The sequence below is a fragment of the Odocoileus virginianus genome, unplaced genomic scaffold (genome assembly GCF_023699985.2).
Source record: "Odocoileus virginianus isolate 20LAN1187 ecotype Illinois unplaced genomic scaffold, Ovbor_1.2 Unplaced_Contig_8, whole genome shotgun sequence".
In the NCBI taxonomy this organism is placed as follows: Eukaryota; Metazoa; Chordata; class Mammalia; order Artiodactyla; family Cervidae; genus Odocoileus; species Odocoileus virginianus.
This window is the reverse complement of record NW_027224325.1, coordinates 58,454-82,799: the sequence shown is the minus strand read 5'-3', so window position 1 is coordinate 82,799 and position 24,346 is coordinate 58,454. Positions and strand designations below refer to the sequence as shown.

The following is a 24,346-nucleotide window of genomic DNA, read 5'->3' as shown; positions in this document are numbered from 1 at the left end:
GAAAATACTTAGATGGTGTTTGAAGGGCACAGAGGTAAAACTGGTAAATGGGAACACAATCTAGTACTCACTCCTCACTCCACCATTCACATTTCTAACCACTGCTTTATGCACTAAACCATGATGAGTGCCTACAATGCAGCAGTGCTGTTCTAGGTTCTACCTGTATAGTAGTGAACACAAAAAACAAATATTATCAAGTCCAAGTTTAGACTTTTTCTTCTTCCAACATCTCTTGAGTCGTTTCTCCGTTTTTCCTAACCTAGTCTGCTTGGCTCTCACTGAAAAGGAATTAAGTTTAGAAAAGGTAGTCTATGGATACCAAGGGGGAAAGCAGTCAGACAACTGGAGAATGCAACTGACATATTTACACTATTGATATTATGTACAAAATAGATAACCAATGAGAACCTACTGGCACAGAGAACTCTACTCAATGTTCTGTGGTGACCTAAATAGTGAGGAAATCCAAAAGGGGATATTTCTAAATATACAGCTGATTCACTTGGTGATATAACAAATCTAAACACTATAAAGCAATTATACTTCAATAAAAATTAAAAAACAAACAAAAATGAACCAAGGTCAACTAATCACAGACAACTGGGCTTTAAGCTACAGACAATGATAACGTCCTTGCTTCCACTTCTTCTCTGTAAGTCTTCTCCCTGCTCCCATCGTAGAAGCACACCTCAGCACTTCCAGTTTGCCACTGCCTGACTGAAATCAATCAATGTTCAAATAAACTCTTACCAAAAAAACCCCAATCTATTTCACTGTACAACAGTTTTAGAAAATGACTGTCTTCTTAATCTAAACATACCTTCCCTTAACTTCCTTCCTCTGCTCCTTTCAGTTTTCCGAATGCAACCGTTTTTCAGATTAACTGCTGTGTTCTGGATATGTTCTAAATAATTATCCACTGAGGTACATGTCACTAATTCTCTTATTGTACCGTGACTAATAACATAATACAGACAGCACTGAGTGATTATGTTTCTTGATTCTTGAAACTTCTATAAGAAGTTTCAGTAACTTCATATAACTAGGAAAAAAAAATCCTCTATATTACTTAATAAATCAGTAAAATCAGGTTTTTCCTTCTCCTATTTCTTATAACTGATCATTTATTACTAAAGAAAAAACTAACCTAATAGTTAGGGTTAGTTACTTCGTACAAAAAGCCTGGAATGATGCTTATACATAAATATTCACATAACTACTTATTGCTAAATCTTGAAAAGGAAGGAAGATAGAATCTGGCAGCATATATGTGGAGAGCCCTTTGAAAATCAGTCCATTATTCAAAGTCTTTTAATGTTTATTATGCAATCTATATTTCTGCATACTGATCACTATGCTATCATGACATGCTCCGTCAAATCTTACTGATAATTTTTTATTTTGGGCTCCTGGACTTTTGATACGGACGAAGAGCAAGCTCTCAAGTTTGCACACCTGACTTTGAAAATTAATCAAGACATGTAAAGTTCCTGGTCATGGGTCTCCATTAACTACTAGCACACTCCAGCAAGTTACCCTGTCATCTTATTGACTGGGGGCTTTAGTTTTCTTTTAATGTTCCTAGCTTTGCTTTCCTTCTGTCATCTGTCTTGATCAAAATACTCACCAAAACAATCCATGTATATTTTACATGCCAATCAAGCTTCTTAAAACCTTATTCTTTCTTGGTACTTTTTAGGGTCAATCCTACTTTTCAATATTTATTCATTCCTCATTTTGTACTACTTTAAACTGTTTTTAGAAAAAAAAAAACAAAAAACAAACATCTCTTAAACGTGGTTCTCATATGTAGAGAGTAACCTTATGGTTACCAAGAGAGTAGGGAAGGTGAGATGAATTGGGAGATGGGGACTGACATACATACACTACTATTTGTTGAATATAAAATGGAGAACTAATGAGAACCCACTGGATGGCACAGGGAACTCTACTCAGTGCTCTGTGGTGATATAATGGGGAGTGAATCTGTATCAAAGAGTGGATATGTGTATACACATGCCTGATTCACTTCGCTGTACAGCAAGAAACTAACATAACATTGTAAACCAACTATACTTCAACAAAAATTAAAAAAAATCTGTGGTCTATTGCATTGCTAAATCTGTCTCGTTAGCTTCACTCCTGTTAACTGGAATTCACAACTGTACAATGAGAACATGTTTTAATGTCAATACCCCCACTCATTTATCTGTTTGTAAATATTTACTATATTAGTATTTAGCCTATGTAAACTAAACTGCTTACTAGAGTAAAAAGAATACAAAGATTAGGTTAAACAAAAAGCACTTCTACTTTAAAATCCATTTCTACAATTCATGTCAAGGCAATCAAAGCTCTAGCATCTTGTCTTTTATCCTTCTGAATAAAGATAAAAGCTGTGCAATTTCAATCTCCATTATTTTATCTAACTCAGCACAATTGGCAGCATTCTAAAATTATTTTTAAAAAGTCAGAGGAGGAGGGAAGAAGAAACAAACAGAAAAAGCAAGTGATAAAATAACCTTAGAACTAAGTAACTAAATGTCTGTTTATGGGTAATTTAAATAAATTGGTATTACTGGCAGTTCTAAATTAAGAAATAATTCTGGTCCATAGTAAGGTGATTACCACAATTAAGCTTTCAACCTTTAAATAAATTGTAGATATGGGTCCAAGTGCTTTTTGAAACAGTAATGAAGCTTTTGTAAAAGAACAATCTTAAGAATGATGAGTTTTCACTCCCCATCTTATTCGATCAATGCAAGCACACTCAGTCACTCAGTCGGGTTCACTCTTTGCGACCGACGGACTGTAGCCCACCAGGTTCCTCTACCCATGGGGTTTCCCAGGCAAGCATGCTGGAGCGGGCAGCCATCTCCTCCTGCAGGGACCTTCCGGACCCAGAAGCCGAGCCCTCGCCCCCTGCACTGCTGGCGGGCTGCCTGCCGCGGAGCCGCCAGAGAAGCGCGTCTTACAGAAGGGTCACCACCAAGCTCTCCCTGAGGTCATCCTCCTCGGCATGCCTTCCTGACTACCTCCATTTCTTTAAACATTCTTCTCTTTGGCATTTCTTCCTGAGTTACCTATAAAGTGATGACTCCATTCTCAATTCCAGGTCTTTATTTCTGACTTCAGAAAATCTAGAAACGAAAGATTTAAAAGGAGCTGCCCTTCACAATCCTACCTCCCCCCAACAACCACTGTCGAGCATTCCATACTACAATATTTTCTCAACTTTAGATTATTATTTTACATACAAAATAGATTTCCACAGGTCCCCACCTGAACTTCTCTATTTCTATGAACAAAGGTTTCTAACTTGGACAATTGGATAGACTAAATTAATTCCCTCCGGCCTCATTTTCACATTCAACTGGTCACTAGCGCTATTACTTCTACCATTAAAACATGCAGTGTCTATACCTTTTTCTCAGCTTTTACCCTAGCTTTTATCTTCCCTACACTCTGTCCACTGTTTGTAACACATCTCCCCAATGTCAACCTATCCCTTAAAAGCAGTACCATTTGTCTTTTAAAGATACACTTGTGAATATACAACTTTAAAATCTGAATTAATAAACTATTTCAGGTTTGAACTACAAAATCTATTAAGTCCTTGTTTATAAACAGCTGACATCTTTCCTGAAGAATAAAGTCAAACATAGTGGGCTCTTTAGAACCCTCCAGCCAGCATCCCTTTCCAGTTACTCTCTCTGCCCCATAAAACTCTATTCTCTACTCTGTTCATAATGGACTACTCAATATACATCATGGGCTTTCAGATCTCCCCAAACCGGTTCATTCAGTTATCTCTATATCTCTACCAAAGACCCTTCTCTCTCTTAACAAAGTACTACTCACCTTCAAACATCCCTTTTCCTGCAGATTTTCTTTACCCAAGATTACCTCAAACAAAATTGCAAAGGGCTTTCCTTTCTGAAGCCCTAATTTCTAAATAGTACCAATGGAGTTCTCTTTCTATGAGACCAATAAATCAAGAGATCTGTATATATGAATAAATATCATCTTGGGTGAAAAAAGTCCAAGTTCTGGCCATAAACATTGTCCTCATCTAAGAAAAGACAAGTAAGTTAAATAAACTAGTGGTGATATTTTCAGACAAGAGTTGAAAAATATAAACTGTTTTCAGAATACTTTTAGAAACGAGTAGTTTAAGATTTTATACTTAACCAAGTAATTAGGAAATCCAGAATTATAAACTAACTCTTGCCAATAGGAAACGATAAACCTACCTCGCAGTGATAATCAAATATTGCACTTTCAGTAGTATTTGCTGATTCTTCTTTTTCAGCAGACGTTTCAAAGAATGAAAGTTGCTAGTATTAAAAAAAAAAAAAAAAAAGAGCGAGAGAAAACGATCTATCAAGCTAATAAAGAATACAACTGCTGCTGCACCGGGCAATCTCACAGTACAGCACTGAAGAAAACAAAGACTACTAGCAGCGTTGGGAAGTGCTCTTTCAAAGCTGTTGAGTAGGCACAAACTTCTTGTTTCAGATCAAGTGTTGTGTCTTCAACTTAAGTGTACTCTTCTTTGGTCTTGTTGGTTGTTTCGAGGTTTGTTCCTTGCCTGATCTGAACTTGAAGCAGCAGTTTCAGGTGGTAAAGTCTGTTCTGTTACACTTCATACTAGAGATAAGAAATTAAGACATTAAGTAAATAATCAGGGATAGAAGGTAGGTAGAGGGAAAAGCTCATCTCATTAACTTAAAATCAAGCAATGCAGAAAACTTGGACGCACACACATTCATCACTTAAGCAATCTCTCAAGTGTTAATGGATACCTTTTGTGGTATTGCACTCAAACCCTGAAATTATTTCGCATTCCTTATTGATATGCCCTCCCCACAAACAAATCAGTTATATAATGTTCTACTTAGTGTAGTGTTTTATAACTACCTAGCACTGTGTTATGAACTCTGGAAAATATGAAAGAATTTCCTGTCATCAGAGAATTTATACTCCTGTTGAAAAACAGAGCTATACATGAGAAAAAATTAGATTATAGGACAAAATGTCCAAAATTAATTTGCTCAACTAATACATGGACATCTACTATTGACGTACTATTTGAGAAATACTACTTATGGTTTATTCATCACTATGTGGACATTAAAGCTACATGGTCAGAGGCTTTTAAAGAGGTGGCATTATTTCAGCTTAATTAGGAGAAATAGGCATATTTTTGAGAAAAAGAAAATAGTTGAGTATCAGTATCCTAGGCATAAACTATAACATAAACCAAACCAGAATATGCAATTAAATCATAAGTTCCTTGAGAGCAGAGACCATGTATATGATTTTCTATACCTGACATCAAGGAAGCTTTATTTGTGAATGACTGTTACAAAAAGTGTGGTTTGCTGTTTCAGAGGAATCAACAGGCTAGCCTGGGTAGAACAGAGTGCTGGGTTAAAGTGAAATGAGATATATGGTGTGACAGATGTACCAGAGCCAGATTGTGAAGCATTTCAACTTGATATATAACAAGAAACAGAGAGCCTTAGTTCTTGATGAAACGGTATGAAGTTCTGAAATCCTATGAGATGACTTCATGAAGGAAACAGACATCTCATTTGAGTTGTTGCCATAAGCAGGTAAGAAATGTCTTGAGAAGAGAAACAATTAAGAAAACAAAAGAGAAATGAAATAGACATGTAAATAAAACCACAAAATTGTGCTTTTATTAGCTGTAAAAAAATGATTATTTTGGACTGCCTCAAATATTGGCTAAAATGGTGCTGTTAACCAAAATGACATACAGGGAAAAGTAAAGGAGGATTTGGTTTTAGATATGCTGAGAAATGGACAGTATATTTGAAGAACATCAGAAATCAGAATGACTACAAAGGGAGGTCAGAGCTGGTGAAACAGTTCAGAGGAGGAGAGCTCAATACTAATCACCAGTAAACGCTACAAACAAAAAGTTATTTAATCTCCCTGAATTTCAGTTTCTACAATGCAAAATGAAAACTCAGTTGATCTACCGCCGTTGGGTAAACATTCCATGACTTCATACTGTAATTTCAAATATCAAATGTTACATTTGTTCAATCTTTCAGTTTTATTTGGATCATTCACCTATTACCCAGACTAGACACTTCTTTGAGCAATGATTCTCAAATCACTGGGAAGCCTATGTCCAGTCCCCACTCAAACAGTAATTTGACTGGCCTGACTTAGGGCCACTTCTGTAATGATCCTTGAGTCCTCCCTCTCCATCTACACACCCAAAGGTGCAAGTCTTATCAATATTTCAAGGTATCTTTTATATTCTTTTTTTGTTCTAAATGACCTATTTGTCCAGTCAGACAACACATTTGCTAACTTCAGTATCAACTCTTTCCGGAAACATTCTGTCATATAACACTACCAGACTGACTTACCTAAAATTCCAATTTCATCTCATTCATCTCCTTGTCCAAAATCCTCAGCAATTTTCCCAGCACTCTAAATGGGAATTTCTTAATCCTGACTGCAAATCCAACCCACTCGGACAACTTGGGGGGCGTGTCGTGGGGAATCAAAGCCTGGCTCCCAACACGAGGTTGGAATTTAACAGGTTAGGCCCTGGGCACTAGGGTATTTCCCCTCCACCCATCTCCCCAAGGTGTCTGACTCCCAGCCAGCATTTAACCACTGCCATTCAAGGTGTGTTCTGTTCTACTTACAGCTTTCCTCTGCGCTCCAAGTCTTCTAGGTTGGTACATTTCCCTCCCTAATTCTTAAAACTTAACTCTTGGGAGATTTCTGAATTCTACTCTCTGTGCATATGGGTCTCACCACAAAGTACATATTTTGTCATCTTAAATGTTACCAAAAAAAAAAAATCATTTCTTGACCATTCTAGCACAGATTACCTAATTCCCACTAAAGGAGGCATTAACTCCCACTGCTGGCATCATTCATTCTGGTACCAAATCATTTCTGCACTTGGTTTACAGGTTTATGTATCTTGTTCCTTTAATATGCTTCAAGTTTCTGAGAGACAAACTCAGGTTTCTTTCTTTATCACAGCATCCTTTAGCACCTTACGAGGTACTGCTAAACTTACCACAGCAGAAACTAATACAGCAAAAAGACAATGATAGATAACAAGCAAAAGACAATTCAAGTTGGTATACAGTTCTACCAACTTAAAAAATTTTTTTTATTGAACTGGATAGACTTAATTATCCAACCAAGAAGTAACCTCTTCATTGAAAAAAGATACCCACCTGGAATTGAAATAAACTGGCTATTCACTCATGCCAAGATTATTAGATTCATGGGTGGTACTGACAAATCATTTTGCTTTAATCCTAAGTGTACCCCCTACAGCAACCCCCAGTCCCCAGACACTTGATATACAGAGCACTAATTTAAAAAACTAGGGGACTTCCCTGGTGGTTGGAGCAGTGGTTAAGACTGTGCTTCCACTGCAGCAGGCATGGGTTTGATTCCTGGTCGGGGAACTAAGATCCCACATACTGCAGTGTGGCCAAAAAACCACAAAAACTAAGGAGCAATTTAAATGTGGATCTGAGAGTCTTCCTGACCTCTAGATAATTAACTTCTTTTCCTTTGCTTTGTATGGGAACACTATCACCATTATTATCAACTACTATGACTTGCTGTTTCAGCAATTAATGCCAATTCCTTTACTTGAACTGAATATCCAAACAGTCATGCCCTATTTCACCTTCCTTAAAATTATCATGACCTATCTTGTTATTTACTGTCTCCTCTAGTTGGCTGCTTTATCTCAAAGAGCTAGCTGAAGCCAGGCACATAGTTGGTACTAAAATAATACATATGTTGAACCAGTACATTTTTACAGCGTTACTTCATCTAAAACGTTACCATAGAACCTAGTTTATCATTTTGACAAATTACACTCAAAAGCCTGTCCAGCACTCACTTGGGCAGACTGGTAAAGAAATGATGAACCAGCCTTTAAGGCCCTCTACCTAATGCACTCTGTTCAAATTACTCTTATTGAAAACAACAGCAAAGACCCAAATAGACAGCATGGAACTGAAAAGGTTCTCTGTTAATTTATATGACCAATACTCATTCCTGCCTTAACTCCGAAGTTCATAATTCTTTTTTTCCCCTCAGTTCATATTTCTTGATGCAGTAACTCAAAATAAGTTTTCAGTTTCACTTTGGGATCTAAGGAAGGTAATAAAACTTTAATTAACCACCTCAAAACAATTTAAGTCATCACCATTTTGAGTGGAAATAATATCAAATTGCTGCAACTATCTTTTTGTATAGGTTCACTGTAGTAAAAACAATTGTGCTTATTACTAGACACTTAAAATTATACCCTCCCATCACTTAACTTCTTTTATGATACACTAATACTTTGAAATAGGACAAACGGTAGTGTGGAAAGAAGCTGAAGAAATGCTCCACACACAAAAATCAGAACAGCGCAGACTAGCATTGTCCAACAGAAATATTGTGCAAGTGACACACGCAACTTAAAAATATCCTAGTAATCATATTAATGCTGAAAGAAACCAGTAAAATTCATTTTAATTAAGTATCTTATTTAGCCAAATCCAAATGTCATCACTTCCCACAGACAACTGACATGCTTTTAACATCCCTTGAAATTGAATGTTTATTTTATATTTCAGCACATTTCAATTCTCAGAACTGTGCACAGTTCAAGGGCACGAAGGCCACACAAAGCTAGTGGCTACCACATTGGCCAGAGCAGGTATAGACTAATTACCAGGAAAAGGCATTGGCATGCCCAATAAAGCAAGAGCAAATGTAAGGCCATTGGGCAAAGACCTTCAGTGATAAAAAGCAGCAGTACCTAGGAAACTTGCCCATAGAAAAGAGTTTGCAATTGGCAGTTTACATTTACTATCAATACATCCAAGAAGCAGAAGTCCAAACAACTAATTGGTTATATACCGGCTGCAACTGTAAACCAATGGATAGTCCACAGGTTCAATGTGAATAAATTGCTGATCAATTTATTTTCAACTATACATTAATGTTTTACCTCAGTATAAAAGCACATATAATGCTCCCAAAATAATCTTTCAATGCACCATATTCAGTTTAATACCTCTAATAAAAAATGTAGCACAAGAGAAACAGCTAAGTTTCTCGAACACAATGTAGCACAGGAGAAACATCGAATTAAATGGAAAAAAAGTTTTGAATTATTCAATTTTCTAGACACTCATACATGCAAGCAGAAAACACTCCAATACAAGACAAAGAAATTTTTTAAAATTGTAATTTGGCAGAAAGTATTTAACAGCAAGAAATGATGGGATTCAAGAAAACAAGTTACTCCCAACACGGCAATGTCACCACTGAAAACATTCCAGCTATTAAGTCTTAAAAAATAGTTCTAATTCTTCTAGCTGTAATTATCTATTATGAAAAATCCTACAGGTTAAGAGTTTTCCATAAGACAGTCTGGGTTAAAGATCTCTAAGTAGTTCCCACTTTGTTTTTTCAGAAGATGATAAATCAATGCCTTGTATTTATTTAACAAGATCAAGATTTTTATTTTGTAATACAGCCCTCAAATTCAACTCCTTAAAAATCTGCCCACACAGCATTTCCATTTTTAAACTACCTTGTTAAAAGTATGGTCCTCACAACAATGTGAATGAACTTAATGCTAATAATGAACTGTACACTTGAAAAAAAGGTTAAAATGGTAAATTCCATTATGTGTATCTTACAATTTGAAAGAAAAAAATAATCCTAAAAATGTTGGCCTTACATCTTTAAGTGGAGAGGAGGGAAAACAGGAGTAGGATAAAGCAGGACAAGTCAGTTTTCACATTCTCATTTTTTATTTGGTAGGAATTTCCAGAATTTTCAACCGAACTCTAAAGGTCATACCTGTTAAGTCAGAACTTATTTACAAAAAAGGAAAACCTATCTTCTGCGCCTCAAATACTTTACTTTTCAACTCAGCTGCTATAAATACTCATCTCGATGGTAAGCATCCAGAGCAGCTGCAAAATCACTCAAACCACTACCATCTCTTTTATTTCAGGCCTATGGCTAAAAGGAAAAAAAAACACAAAGTTGAACATTTCTCAAGATTTTACGACTCAAGCCTATGCCTGTTCAAGTATATAAACCCCCTCCTGACCATGAATACCCAATAATGGTTAGTACCAAAATGACACCAAGGCATTTTACTGGCCCTCAGTGTAGTATTGAAAATGCTCGCCTTCTAGAAACTCAAGAAAATTACTCAGCGTTTTGAAACAAGAGTAACTTATATTTGTGCCAATAATTTGATAACTACATTTTACAGATTAACAGCTCTAGTCAAAAGCTGCCAGTTAACACGATCGTGATAAAAAGCTTAATCTCTGACAGGAAATATTTCAAGATTTAACTATCATAGTACCTCTGGGCGTCCTCCCTCCTGCTTTATCCTGCCTACCAACTGTTTAAGAGGACCACATTCTTTCGCTCATTTTAGGTGCAAAACAAGGAAATTACCTCGGACAACAACATTCAGCCTTTTGTATTTGCGGAATGAAGGCTATTTTAGAGTGTTCCCTGCCTTACTTGTAAGTTAAGCAAGGGAGGAGCTATCCGGGTGTTTCCAAAGCAAAACCTTAAGGCAAAAAAAACCGTGGTACTAAGATCTCCTACTTAGGATAGAATGGTAAGAACCTCGAAGTGTCTGCAACAAGAGCTCTAAAAAAACTACACAGAATGACGACGTCAAGTCTTTCATTGCACAATATGGGCCAGGCTCTTACACCATAAGAACCAGAGAAGGTGGTAAGAACGCCACTGAGCTCTCAAAGGAGTTTGTTTTAACCCTAGAATTAGAGGGGTGAGAGCCCTGTGCCTAAGTTCAGAGGCCGGTTCTCTTTCTCAAGAAGCTAAAGGAGAGGGTTAGACAGGGAAGCTGGGGTTGAGACCCAGGATAAACAGCTCTGGGTGAATGGCAATAAAGATGACACTTCGGCTGGGCTACCGTGCCAGAAGTGGCCGAAGAAAGGAGGTGTCTCTAAGCAACTTAGAGCGGGGTCTCAGTTCATACACAAAGGAAGGGCCACTGCCGCACTGCGCTCTGCTACTGGTAGGCAGATCCGCAAGCAGGTGATGGCTAAGAAACTATAGTGTCCAGAGTCAGAGTAGGCCGCTCTCCTCCGCCTCCGGCTCTTCCAGTCTCACACAAAGGACCGCGCCACCACCCCCTCGCCCCGCCCGCCGGGACTTGTAGTTCTCGTTTCCCCCACCAAGCGGCTGAGGGGGAAACAGTCAGACTACAACTCCCAGCAGCCTCCGCGCCAGAGCCCCGCACCCCTGCCTCCATCTTGGCTGCGGTCGGAGCCTCCATTTTCGCTCCCTCCCCCCACTTTAGTCACCAGCACCACCACGCGCTGCCGCCTGGCCTCCAATCTTCACTTCGGCTCTGCAGCCTGATGTGAGGCCTAGACAGTTGAACGGGGGACGGGTGGAAAAGCCCGGGGTGGGGACTCAGGGCGAAATGTAATCTACCCGAGGCTCCAGAAGTGCCCACCCTGACTCAGAGGTCTCTCCCGTTTGTCTTGGTTTTTTCATCCGCCCTTAACTTGGCTTCCTGCTACCCCCAATTGGACCCTGAGGTCGTACTCACCCCAACAGCTCAGCGCCCCCTCTCCAGCGCCGCCATAAGCAGCACGGCCCGGTACGTAGGAATAAATCTCGCTTCTCTCGCGAGAGTTGCAGGCTCCGAGCGCGTGCACAGGAAGGGGAGGGGGAGTGTATCCTTAGTACGCCTGCGCACGAGGGCTGAATGACGCCAGCAGTGCGCTGAGCTTAACCACAACGGAGGTGGTGGCTAAATTCCCCTAGATCCCCTCCCCCTTGAGTTGCGGAAATCAATCTGTGTTTACTGACTCCACTGGGACGCACGGGGTGGGGTGTCGGGTGACTTTCAGTGTCTCTGATCTTTGCAAACTTGAATATGCTTTAAGCTGTGAGACCAGGGTGAACTTCCAGGGAGAACAATTTGGAGGACGTATCAGAAATGTCATATAAAGGATTTCTCTTTCCTCAGCAATAATCCAGAAGTTCCCAAACCGCAGTTTCATTTTTCTCACATTGGAGGCTTTCTTGTCTGCTACATTAGACTGGAATTTTATTTAGTATAGAGTTAGATTTTTAGCAAGGTACTTTGAATGCCTTAAATGAGAAGTTTATCTCCCATAAACTATGTTGCTTGCAACAGACAGTGAGTGAGCGAGGTATCATGGCTATTAAACTCCTTCAACTGACCTTTCTAGTTACTGGAAGGTGTTCATAGTGTGATCCACGGGACTGAATCGGTAACCAAAAGGTTGAAATCAGGGTAAATGGATGATTTATCTCACAAGGAGAGAGGGTAGGAGGGAAATGTTAATTCTGACCACAGAAAAGTTCAATGAATTATACCTTGCCAGAGATCAGGCAGTCCCCTTTGGTGAGAGGAATGCTTTTCACATTCTGTGGCTCTCTCACTTGAGAACACTCGATAAAAAATGACCAGTCATGCTTCTGAGAATTTGCCCACCCACTTTCTTTTCCCTCTCAACACTTATTTGTCCTGCATCTCATATGTGTCATCGCTGGGATGTATAATAGTAACAACAAATGGATATGGTGCTGTCCTCAAGGAACTTTCAGTCTAGCATCATTGAATCACAAAACCAAAGTCCGAACATACACATTGAAATAACTGCAATGAAGGAAAGGTGCACAGTGTTATGAGAATATGTAACCTTGGATTATAAGAGGAGGTAGTATCTTACTTCCGAAGTTCAAAGATGTTTTTTCCAACTCTTCTGCTATTGGTCTAATCCCACAAGATGCCCCTTCTCTTTGATGCTTACCCGCCCCACCACAGCTTTCCCAGGCTTCACTGTCAATGCTTTCATAGTTCACTCTGTTTTTGCTAGTTTATACTAGCTAGTGATACTTCAGAACAGGGCCTGTGACATTCATCTTTGCATCGCTCTATCCTGACAATGCCTGACACACACGACCTTCAAAAGTTTGTTGAATGAATAGCACTGAACAACAACGTAAGAAGTTGTTAGAAAGTGGAGTGTTCTGTTGGGAGGTATGGAATGTAAATACATCCGACTAGCTGTTTTGTTTCCTCTGTCCAAATCTTCAATTGAGATTTCTCCTCCCCAGCAATAGATCCGTTTGGATATTCTAATCTAATGTTATGGAGAAACTGCCCTGGGCTCTTGCACTGGAAATAAGGTCATGTGAAGCTGGGCTAAAAGTAGAATTAGGTCTCAAATATCACAGCAATGGGAAATGTAAAAAATAATAGTCTCACTAAATTCTATAAGTACAAATCCTATTAATGAGAATAAAGTCTCAATTTCTACCATCACTCTTAACTTCTAAAGACCTTAAACCATGTAAGACCTTAAACCATTTCATCATCTTTATTCTGATACAGCTCAGTTGCCTTTATATTCCCCCTTGATCCATAATTAGTATCAAATTATATTTAAGACAAAATGCAAATATGTATAAACCCAGAAGCATATATTTTAGCTTCCAAGCTTTAAAAAAAAATAAGAGATGGAGTAATTTGATTTAAATCACTGGTTTCAATGATTTAGTTTTTCTACAAGTACTAGTCATAGGTTTCATTTTTAGGTAGAGATAGGTTTCATTTTTAGATCACATTTTAAGGGAACGATATTTATTCAAATTCACTTTGAAGGCAAGTAAAAAAATCCAAAATGTTTTCATGTTTATTTTTTTTACCTGAAGTTAATTAAAGCACAAGCTTGTGAAGTCACTTGAAAATCATTTCCTATACAAAAGGATAATCACAGACTTGGGGAAGATATTTAGTCCATTAAGAAATAATAATCAGAATTTTAAAATTGTGTATTTTTTTGTTTATTTATCATACTAATTTTTATTTCTGAGAAATTGAAATAGACAAATTGATTATAGTTGTTTTTTTTTCCTTACAATTACCAATAAGCACATTTTTCCAGAGTCTATTTGAGAATCAAAAGTAAGTATCCTCTACACATTTATAATATTTTCTTGGAGCTGTGATGGAGAGATTTTTGTCAGTTTTCTGTGAAATGAGAAAGATTAGATCAATAATTATTATTTTATCAATAATAAAAATTAAATTTTTATTTAATTTGAATTAATTTTAATTGATTCAAGATTTAAGACTGTTTTTATTCTCATATTATGTCTTTCCTAGCTAGGAAAGGTAATGGGAATTTCCTTTATAAAATTATGGTAATAGTGAATGGCAAATGGATCCAGATTCAAAATTTCAGAACAGGAAAACACAAGTTAGAGCAAAAACTTTCATAAAGAATATTACTTATATAGGAATGCAAATAAGACTTAAAAAGTGAGAAAGTGAAGTCGCTCGCTCAGTTGTGTCCAACTCTTTGCGACCCCGTGGACTGTAGCCTACCAGGCTCCTCCATTCATGGGATTTTCCAGGCAAGAGTACTGGAGTGGGTTGCCATTTCCTTTTCCAGGGGTTCTTCCTGACCCAGGGATTGAACCCAGGTCTCCCGCATTGCGGGTAGATGCTTTACCATCTGAGCCACCAGGGAAGTTCCCCAAATAAGACTTAAGAACACCACAATCCAAAACTTTTTTATTCATCAGCAAGCCACCAAACAGTTAAAGTGATTTTTTGAGAATAACATATAAGAATAGCAATTATTAGAATTTAAATAAAAATAAGGCAAAAGCTTAATATAATGCTTCTCTTTAAAATGTCAACATTGCACTTAACAGAAGAATTATGTGGACAAGCTAAGCTCCACACTAAAAGTAATAATCATAACATTTTAGTTCTGTCAATTAGCCAGAGAAAAGCATGGAGCAAAGCCTATTTCAAATTTAATTAAAAATAAAACCAATTGCATTTAGAATAAAATCCATACTCTTTTACCATGATCTGCAAGGCCATAAATGAACTAGTCCCTGCTAAGTCTCTTAACTCCTGATTCACTGTGTTTTAATCCACTGCCACTGCATTGCAAATTTGTTCAGACTTCAGAATTCTTACCTTTTCTCTTGCTTCTGCCTGGAATGCTGTTTCCCCAAATCATTAGATATTTGGCACTTTCTCATCCTTCAAGCCCAAATGTTACCACTTCACAAATCTTTTCTAAAGTAAAAGTACCCACTATTACTCTCCATATTATCACTATTACCATTACTCTTCATAATATTAGCTTATTTTATTCTCTTTCAGTTCAGTCACTCAGTCATGTCCAACTCTTTGCAACCCCATGGGCTGCAGCACACCAGGCCTCCCTGTCCATCACCAACTCCTGGAGTTTATTCAAACTCATGTCCATTGAGTCGGTGATGCCATCCAACCATCTCATCCTCTGTTGTCCCCTTCTCCTCCCACCTTCAATCTTTCCCAGCATCCAGGGTCTTTTCCAGTGAGTCAGTTCTTCGCATCAGGTGGCCAAAGTATTGGAGTTTCAGCTTCAACATCAGTCCTTCCAATGAATACTCAGGACTGATCTCCTTTAGGATGGACTGGTTGGATCTCCTTGCAGTCCAAGGGACTCTCAAGAGTCTTCTCCAACACCACAGTTCAAAAGCATCAATTCTTCAGCGCTCAGCTTTCTTTATAGTCCAACTCTCACATCCATACATGACTACTGGAAAAACCATAGCTTTGACTAGACGGACCTTTGTTGGCAAAGTAATGTCTCTGCTTTTTAATATGCTGTCTAGGTTAGTCATAACTTTCCTTCCAAGGAGTAAGCGTCTTTTAATTTCATGGCTGTGATCACCATCTGCAGTGATTTTGGAGCCCCCCAAAATAAAGTCTGTCATTGTTTCCACTGTTTCCCCATCTATTTGCCATGAAGTGATGGGACCAGATGCCATGATCTTAGTTTTCTGAATGTTGAGTTTTAAGCCAACTTTTTCACTCTCCTCTTTCACTTTCATCAAGAGGCTCTTTAGTTCTTCACTTTCTTCCATAAGGGTGGTGTCATCTGCATATCTGAGGTTATTGATTTTTTTCCTGGAAATCTTGATTCCAGCTGGTGCTTCATCCAGCCCAGCATTTGCATAATGTACTCTGCATATACATTAAATAAGCAGGGTGACAATATACAGCCTTGACATACTCCTTTCCCTATTTAGAACCAGTCTATTGTTCCATGTCCAGTTCTAACTGTTGCTTCCTGACCTGCATATAGGTTTCTCAAGAGGCAGATCAGGTGGTCTGGTATTCCCATCTCTTTCAGAATTTTCCACAGTTTGTTGTGATCCACACAGTCAAAGGCTTTGGCATAGTCAATAAAGCAAAAGTAGATGTTTTTCTGGAACTCTCTCGTTTATAAATGTATTTCTTTCCAAAATTAACAAATTTGTGAACTTAAGTTTTATTGCCCTACTTCTTGAACAACAGTGTAAACTTTAGTTCTGTGTTTGTTTCTTTGCTGTATCCTCTAAACCTAGAATTGTGACTGAGATAACAGTAAATAATAAATATTCATTGAATGAATGAATTATACTTATTTAACTAACTCTAAGAAGACTCTTGAAAATCCCTTGGACTGCAAGGAGATCAAACCAGCCAACCCTAAAGAAAATCAACCCTGAACTATTCATTGAAAGGACTAATGCTGAAGTTGAAGCTCTGATACTTTGGCCACCTGATGTAAAGAACTGACTCTTAGATAAGACCCTGTTGCTGCGAAGGATTGAGGGCAAAAGGAGAAGGGGGCGACAGAAGATGAGATGGTTGGATGGCATCACTGACTCAGTGGACGTGAGTTTGAGCAAACTTGGGGAGATAGTGAAGGACAGGGAAGCCTGGTGTGCTGCAGTTCATGGGGTTGCAAAGAGTTGGGACACAACTTAGCAACTGAAGAAAAGTCAGTATTGATTTTGTGATACGTCATTATTTATGTACCAGCAAGAAAGGTGTTGCTATGTTCACTATGACATAGAGACTTCCCTGGCAGACCAGTGTTTAGGACTCTGTGCATCCACTGCAAAGGGCATGGGTTCCATCTCTGGTTGGGGAACTATGATCCCACAAGATGTGCTAGCACAGCTGAAAAAAAAAAGGCAGTTCGCTATGACATAATTTTATTACTTAGATTTTTTACTTATTAAAATATCTCTTTTAAAGTTATTTAGATGTAAAGTAATTAGCCTCCAATTAAAATAAATTAATTTACAAAAAATAAAGTTATTTAGACCTAGTTTTTTTTTTAAATCATGTGTCACACTTGTGTGTATATAGAGTAAAAAAAATAAACAAGGTAAATTAATTAAGACATTCCTAAAACTTCTTTACAGAGTCCAGCCCTTCTGAATCTCTTTCTTTTTAGTAATAAATTTTAACATATTTTTTAAATGCCATACATTGAGGAAACATAAAAAAAAAAAACCAACAGACTAGGAAAATACATATTTGGAACATATAAGACTGACAATGCTATCACGAATATATAGTAAATTAATACATATCAAATGATAAGAAAAAAAGCAAAGGAAAATGGAGGAAAAACTCAAATGTCTATATTTTTTAAATCCCTGCATAGGCAAATAAACACTTGAAATTATGCTCAGCCTCATTAGTAATTAGGGGAATGCATATTTGTTCTGAGACAATGTGGGGCTCACAAAATAATTAGAAACACAGCACAGAAATTTCCCATAAACCTTTCACCCAGTTTTCTATCATGTTAATCTTACCTCACCATTGCAGTTTTCAAAAGAAATTATCTCTCTTTTTTATTTTTTAAATTATGAAAGTATGATAACACATTTACAGGAGACTTGGAAAATACAGAACCAAGTTACACATAGTTCCACTATATATTATAGCTGTTTGTTTTAAGTAAATATATGAAGATTTTTTTTGGAGTTTCCATATCAAACTCTCAGAAATTAATTAAATGAATGTACAGAGAAGCACAAGAATATAGTAGACCTGAGAAGCATTAAGAACCAATTAGAAATAATTAAGATCTATACAATTTTCGCACAACAGTAGGATTAAAATTCTATTTAAGTTCCCTAGTTTATAGACTATAAACTAGGAGACACTGGAATATATCCAGAAATTTCATGGTCTAAAGGTATTGAAATCATACAGAGTCTGTTCTCTTATTACTGTGGAATTATGTTAGAAATCAATATCAAAAGATATTTGAAAATAACCCACATATTTTCAAGTGCAGTGTGACATTTACCAAGAGAGATCTTTGATTTAGCCATTGAAAGCCTCAATAAAGTTAGAAGACTGAAAAAACGGAGGGTGATTGCAGAGAACAAAGCACTTAAATGAGAAATTAATATCCAAGATACTTTAAAAAAATCCCTTATATTTGGAAAATAATGCCTGCATTTAAATGATGGGTGTATCTAAGAAGCCATAACAAGGAAAATTAGAAAAATATTTGTAATAGAATAAAAATGAAAAGAGAATTTACCAGAATTTGTTGCATGCAGCTGAAGCTGCTCAATGCAATTAAATACAATGTGGAGTCTTGAATAAGGTATGAAAACAAATAATGGACACTAGCATAAAATTTTGTGAGGTTTGAATATAATCTGTAATTTAATACTATATCACATGTTAATTTCCTGTTTTTTTAAACAACATAATTCTTTATATTCACAGAATTGGATGAGAAGTTTCAAGCCTCATTCAAATTTTTTTTTCAATCACTGGCATAATAAGCTTTCTAGAAAAGTAAGAAATGAACCTTGACACAATAATATTAACTACAAAATTAATTCGGGTTTCATCAGTGTTTCTGTAACATCCCATTTCTCTCCCAGAATCAAATGCAGGATCCCACCCTACACCTGATACTATGTCTCCTTCAGTTCAGTTCAGTCGCTCAGTCCTGTCTGACTCTTTGCAACCCCATGAATTGCAGCACGCCAGGCCTCCCTGTCCATCACCAACTCCCGGAGTTTACTCAAACCCATGTCCATCGAGTCGGTGATGCCATCCAACCATCTCATCCTCTATCGTCCCCTTCTCCTCCTGCCTTCGGTCTTTCCCAGCATCAGGGTCCTTTCCAATGAGTCAATTCTTCACATCAGGTGGCCAAAGTATTGGAGTTTCAGCTTCAGCATCAGTCCTTCCAATGAACACCCAGGACTGATCTCCTTTAGGATGGACTGTTTGGATCTCCTTGCAGTCCAAGAGACTCTCAAGAGTCTTCTCCAACACAGTTCAAAAGCATCAATTCTTCGGTGCTCAGCTTTCTTCACAGTCCAACTCTCACATCCATACATGACCACTGGAAAAACCATAGCCTTGACTAGACGGACCTTTGTTGACAAAGTAATGTCTCTGCTTTTTAATATGCTGTCTAGGTTGGTCATAACTTTCCTTCCAAGGAGTGTCTTTTAATTTCATGGCTGCAATCACCATCTGCAGTGATTTTGGAGCCCCCCAAAATAAAGTCTGACACTGTTTCCAGTTTCCCCTGTCTCCTTAGTTACCTCCATTCTGTGGCATTTCCTCAGTTTTTCCTTCTTTCATGACCTAGATGTTTTAAAACAACATTGGTCAGTTATTTTGTAAACTTCCCTAATTTGGTTTTGTCTGATGTTTCCTTTGCTTAGATTGATACTATGCATTACTTGAAAGAATGTTACAGAGGTCATGTATGCTTCTCATTGCATCCTACACAGGGCTTATATGATGTTGAAAGTATTATTAGTGATGTTTACCTAACCAATTGGTCAGTGTTGTCTGCCTGCATTTTTCATGGTAAAATTACTGTTTTTCCCTTTATAATAATAAAATATTGTGGGGGAGATACTCTGAGACCATGCTTGATTGAATAGTGTCCTCTTAACATACATGTGTACCCAGAATTCAGAATGTAGCCTTATTTGGAATAGTATCTTTGCAAATAGTCAAGTTAAAATGAAATCAGGACTAGGGTAAACCCTAATCCAGTAACTAGCATCCTTAGAAGAAGAAAGAAATTTGGACACAGAGACATATAAGTACAACATAATGTGAAGACTAAGGAGGCAGAGATTGCAAAGATGCATCTCGAAGTCAAGGAATGCCAGGAGTTACCAGAAGTTAGAAAAGGGGCATGGGACACATTCTTCCTCAGAGCCCCCAGAAGGAACTGACCTGCCAACACCTTGATTTCAGACTTCCAGCCTCCAGAACTGCGAGAGAATACATTTCTATTGTTTGAGGCCATCTAGTTTGTGGTCATTTCTTATGGCAACTCTGGGAAACCAACATGGAGATGTTTTCTGACTGAACTTTGGTTCACTCATTTTAGCATGCATTGGTGGATCTTACTAATAAATCTTTTGGTGTTTTTTTTTTTATCTCACAGATGTGCAGGTTTTTCTACAAAGACGTATTCTGGGGCCACGAAAAATACTGGTAATGCAGCATTTCATTGCTGTCGTAATGCTGAGTACGTAATGTGTGCTCAGTCCTGTCCGACTCTTTGCAGCCCTATGGACCATAGCCTGCCAGGCTCCTCTGTCCACGGGATTTTCCAGGCAAGAATACTGGAGTGGGTTGCCATTTCCTTCTCCATGGGATCTTCCCAACCCAGGGATTGAATCCAGGTCTCCTGCATCGGCAGGTGGGTTCTTTATTGCTGAGCCACCAGTTGTCGTCACGATTTTATTCCAAACTTCCAAAAGCCACTGTGGTAGGCAGAATTTTAAGATGGCCACCAAGATTCCCATCATATGGTACATTTGCCTTCTATAATTTCTTCCTCTTGAGCATGGTCTGAGTTTGTAGATGTTAGAGGATATCACTTATATCTCCTTAATGGCAAAAGGGATCATTGTAGATGTAATTAAGGTATCTCATCAGTTGAGTTAATCAAGAGGGAGCTTATTCTATGTGGGCCTAATAATGTGAGCTCTTATAAGGGAGTCTAGAAGTGGAAGACAATTAAAGTCAGAGATGATCTTCTTTTGGCCTTGAAGGCCTCTGAGTTCTACACCTGCAAGGAAATGAATTTTGCCAACAACGATGTTAAGTATGGGAGAGGGACCAGAGCCTTGGATGAGATGTTAGGCTCAGATGACACCTTGACTTCAGTCTGGTGAGGTCCTGAGAAAACCCAGTTGAGCCCTGCATGGACTTCTGACTTACAGAACTATAGGATAATAAATAGCTGTTGCTTTAAGCTGCTAAATTTGTGGTGATTTGTTATATAGCAATAGAAAAATAAGACAGCCATACTCCCAATTTCTTATGCACTCTTGATTTTACAAATGTTAATGGAAAGTTCACAGAAAACAGCTAACCCCCCATTCCGTTTTCAAATAGTTCTTAGTTTGTTGACTGAACTGTCAAGAGCTTGCCTTTGTCCAGTCATGCCACCAGAAATTCAAATCAATTTTCCTTATGCTTAGAATCAACTACACCACAACCCCAACATGTGTAAGACATATCCCAATTTCAGAGACATTAAAGTATGAAATAAAAATAAATCTTAGGATCAATAACATAAAGAAATCCATTTCTAGGAGACTAGACAAAATGTGAACAAAGTGTAGTTCATCGAAGCTCTGAAGGTTCCACCTCTTCTTTAGCATTCTTGAAGAGTGACAGAAAAAAAGCATCATTTGCTTTCCACTATGCATATTAGTGAATACTCCTTAATTCACCTTGAAAGTTGACATGAAACAACTGCAAGTGAAATAACTACAGAATATGAAATACACTTGCTTATAGTGAAATGTGTATAATACCAATAAGGTATATGGAGGGAGAATTATAAAGTAAGAGTCAGAAAGTATCAAGGATTTTTTTTAAAAATGTATGATTTTATTATTTTATATGTATGTATCCCTTCAAAATATACTGTAGTCACATGATTAAATCTTATACATCAATGAAAATGAATGACAACTATATATAACACAATGAATCTTAGAAATATAATGAAGAGTGAAAAAAATAAAATCCCCATAGGCTACTATACAGTCTGATACCACTTTCATAAAGCTCAAAAAGGAACAAAACTAAAAATGTCACTTCAGGGTGAGATACATATTTCAGGTCTTTTTACATGTGACAAAACTATTAAAAAGAGGGAGCAGAGGGATAGAGACAGGAGAGGAGCTCAAATAAATAAATGTAACAAATGGGTAATGTTCTATTTCCTAAATTAAGAGGTGAATTATCATGCTTGATAATTTATATGCATGTCACATCCTTTTGTTAAGTCAAAAATTACATTAAAACATTAAGTGTAAAATTATGCATAAAGTGTGGACAAAATTTATATTCAAAAGGTTGCTTTTTAAACTATGCTTATTTTATCAGTCAGGGTTCCATTCTTAATTATAGTCAATTCAGGTTAATTTTAACAAAAAGTGACATTAGTAAAAGCTAATAAGTAGTCCTCAGGATCTCTGGATACCCTGAAGACCAGATTTAGAGGCTGTACAACCTCTATAATCACTTCCGATAATAGCCTCAGTGAAGACCCCACCATCTCCACTGTTGGGCAGAGACACTGCAGCTTACACCATGGACCTTGCTGACACTGGACACTGAGTGTTGTCAGTGCCGCTATTTTTTTGTTGCTTTCTGTGGATGTAGAAGCCGGTGTTTACTGGCTGCCTTTACTCAAAGTAAAGGCAAAGTAAAGCTTTACTTTGAGTAAAGCTGCCTTTACTCAAAGAATTCTGCATAGCCCTCCATCTTTCTATCACACACTCTTAAGGCAGAGGTGTCTTCCCTGGCTGCAAAGAGGCTGGGAAAACAAGTATCTGACACTTTCAAATTTGTCAGGAGGGAGTAAGGTGCTCCTCATTAGGTGATAGGTTCCCTGACTATAGTATGAGTTAGGATAATGGGCAGCCAAGAAGAGAGATGACAGGTTATCTCCTGCAGCCCATTCCTTGGCCATTCAACATCAACACAATGGTTAAAAACTATTCAGTGTAAAGACTGTTGTTAGCTGCTTTCTTAATACTCTTTCCTAACAGAATACTGATTTAATTGGGGCAGCTATGTACCCAGCCTCCTTTGCTGTTAGAAGTTAACAATTTAACAGGTCAGGCAAATAAGACAAAGGAAACTCTGTCTGGATTTCTGGGAAAGCTTTGCTTTTCCTCATAAAAGAGAATAGGTATAGCTGGCATAGGCTATTTCCCCCGTTTTTTTCCTGCTTTCAAACATGGACATGACTTCTGGCACAGCGGCACCTTCCTGCAACATGAATATAGCATGAAAGATGAAAAATATGCTAATGAGGCAGATTTGAAAGACAGAACCACATCCTTTCCTGTATGTAGTTAGTACTGCTAAGCACTGATTAAACACTGTCCCTTTCGGTTGCACACACACACTGGAAAACAGATGACAATTAGGTCTCATCACTTAAAGTGAAAGTGAAGTTGCTCAGTCGTGTCTGACTTTTTGTGACCCAATGGACTATAGCCCACCAGGCTCTCTATCCATGGGATTTTCCAGGCAAGGGTCCTGGAGTGGGTTGCCATTTCCTTCTCCAGGCTTCAATTATTAAATTAATGATATTTTGTAATATGTAGGCTGTGGTGTTTCTTTTGCACTATTAATAAAAGTAGATTTTGCTTATGAAGAACCCCTTGAATACTGAACATTATTTGGCATTTAAAGGAATCTTAAAATAGTTAAGAATATGTTTCAAGTCTGTATTTGAATCTTGGTTTCTGTTTGAATAACCTCCTTGTACCTGAGTATCTGTAAAATGAAGCACAACTGGAAATGGAGATTTTACAATAACTAGAAAGGACCCAGCTTTCTAGTTCTCCTACTTATTTCTGTCTCTCAGTTCAGTTCAGTCACTCAGTTGTGTCTGACTCTTTGTGACCCCATGGACTGCAGCACACCAGGCCTCCCTGTCCATCACCAACTCCTGGAGTTTACTCAAACTCATGTCCATTGAGTTGGTGATGCCATCCAACCATCTCATCCTCTGTCGTCCCCTTCTCCTCCCACCTTCAGTCTTTCCCAGCATCAGGGTCTTTTCCAGTGAGTCAGTTCTTCGCATCAGGTGGCCAAAGTATTGGGAGTTTCAGCTTCAGCATCAGTCCTTCCAATGAACACTCCAGGACTGGTTGGATCTCCTTGCAGTCCAAGGGACTCTCAAGAGTCTTCTCCAACACCACAGTTCAAAAGCATCAATTCTTCAGCGCTTAGCTTTCTTTATGTCCAACTCTCACATCCATACATGACTACTGGGAAAGCCATAGCTTTGACTAGACGGACCTTTGTTGACAAAGTAATGTCTCTGCTTTTTAATATGCTGTCTAAGTTGGTCATAACTTTCTTCCAAGGAGCAAGTGTCTTTTAATTTCATGGCTGCAG

General features: G+C 37.9%; 1 protein-coding gene across 3 annotated transcripts in view; it reads right to left on the bottom strand.

Moving 5' to 3' along the window:
• CSDE1 (cold shock domain containing E1) overlaps positions 1 to 11,743 on the bottom strand; it is a 35,562-nt gene extending 23,819 nt beyond the window's left edge. For all 3 annotated transcript variants that reach the window (XM_020875880.2, XM_020875881.2, XM_020875882.2), the window contains exons 1-2: positions 11,636 to 11,743; positions 4,257 to 4,653 (exon numbers count right to left, since the gene is read on the bottom strand). The gene's annotated coding sequence lies outside the window, so the exon portion shown is untranslated. The remainder of the gene's footprint in view (positions 1 to 4,256; positions 4,654 to 11,635) is intronic.
• Positions 11,744 to 24,346: the final 12,603 nt, after the last annotated feature.